Source organism: Octopus bimaculoides, chromosome 9 (assembly GCF_001194135.2).
Source record: "Octopus bimaculoides isolate UCB-OBI-ISO-001 chromosome 9, ASM119413v2, whole genome shotgun sequence".
Classification (NCBI taxonomy): domain Eukaryota; kingdom Metazoa; phylum Mollusca; class Cephalopoda; order Octopoda; family Octopodidae; genus Octopus; species Octopus bimaculoides.
Genome location: NC_068989.1, coordinates 1,839,237 through 1,840,774, shown reverse-complemented (window position 1 = coordinate 1,840,774; position 1,538 = coordinate 1,839,237).

The window sequence follows — 1,538 nt, the reverse complement described above, 5'->3', positions numbered from 1 at the left end:
TATATATATAAATATATATATAAATATATATATATATATATATATATACACATACATCACATATCTATATCTCTATATACCTGTCATATGTATGTGTAGATACATATGAACGTATGTGTGCGCGTGCGTGCGTGCGTGCGTGTGAGTATGTGTATGTGTGTGTGTGTGTGTGACTTGTAACCATCGCACATTTCTTCAGGTGCCTGTCGCATTACGTAACATTCTCGGAATTTCCAAGCGAACCCTTAATCCGACCTATGTTCTCTATGTTTTACCCATTCCATTGCCCATACAAACGACATTCTCCCACTTAGCTTCTTACTTGTATTCTCCCTTGTTCGTGTCACTTGAACCAGGTTATACAGTAATTCATTCACCCGAACACTGAACTCAAACCGCTTAACACTTAATTAACACTTACATTCACGTTTATCACTTAATCAGCAATCAACATTCAAACATGGCGGAGTCCCGTAGGACAACTCATATGCTAGAAATTACGAGATTGATGTCTAATTGTTTTAGTCTTAGCCTTAATGTTCTTTCTTAATTAAAGGCTTCCATATAGTGTTCACCTCCATGTTAAACTTTCTGAAGAGATAACCAGAGCCCAGCATCTGTGCTAATCCGTTTAATCGTCTCGTCTTCCCGTGTTGTACCCTATCTCTTATCTTGATTGTCCCACAAGGCTTGTTGACCGTTCCATTTTCCCTCCACAAATCATCAACCATATCTAATTTTTCTGTCTCTCCACGGTCTACGGATTTACATTGTTTCACTAACACTATTTTTCGGACACAGTTTGTTTCACATTCATATTCCTTTCAACAGCTACAGGGGATAAAATACACAGAATTCTTGGTTATGATTTCTTCACATTAAAGCTTTGTTTAGGAGAAATATCCCCAAATGGTAGTCCTACTTTCATATATTATTTTAACGGTTTATGAATCACAGACCTGAATATTTTCGAACTCATTTCTTGACTAACGTTCACAACCAAATATGCTCTTGGAAGCTGATACCATGCTTACAAAATATTCGTTAGTCCGAAGGGTTTTTCTATTCATGATAATCTTTGTTTCTTATGTGTCTCTATCAATGCTTATACGTTTTTCTCGATGTTACAAGCTGCAGACGATCCCTTTCCTGATGTTGTACAGATAGTGGGAATTAAAGTTCATGTATTGTCCCGTGAATGATGACTCGTGATATACGAATGCTGTGAATCCATTCGTGTGAGCTATTACTACATCCCAAAATATTATTTTATTATCTTTTCTTCTCCTATTGTAAACTGCTTTGAAGATCTTATTTTACATGGCATTGTAGCACTTGTGCTTCTTATAGCAAGGGTCTTCTACTTATCTTCCCAACATGGCAGGTTTGACTGGTGTCGTTCTTAAGGTGGAATACTTCTTCAAAGTGTTCTATATATATTCTTGCAATCACTGGGGGTAAAAGCGAAACCGTAAGCTTTCTCTAAATGAGTGGAATTGGTAGACCGAAACTGAAAGAAGTTCGTCGTGTGTGTGTGT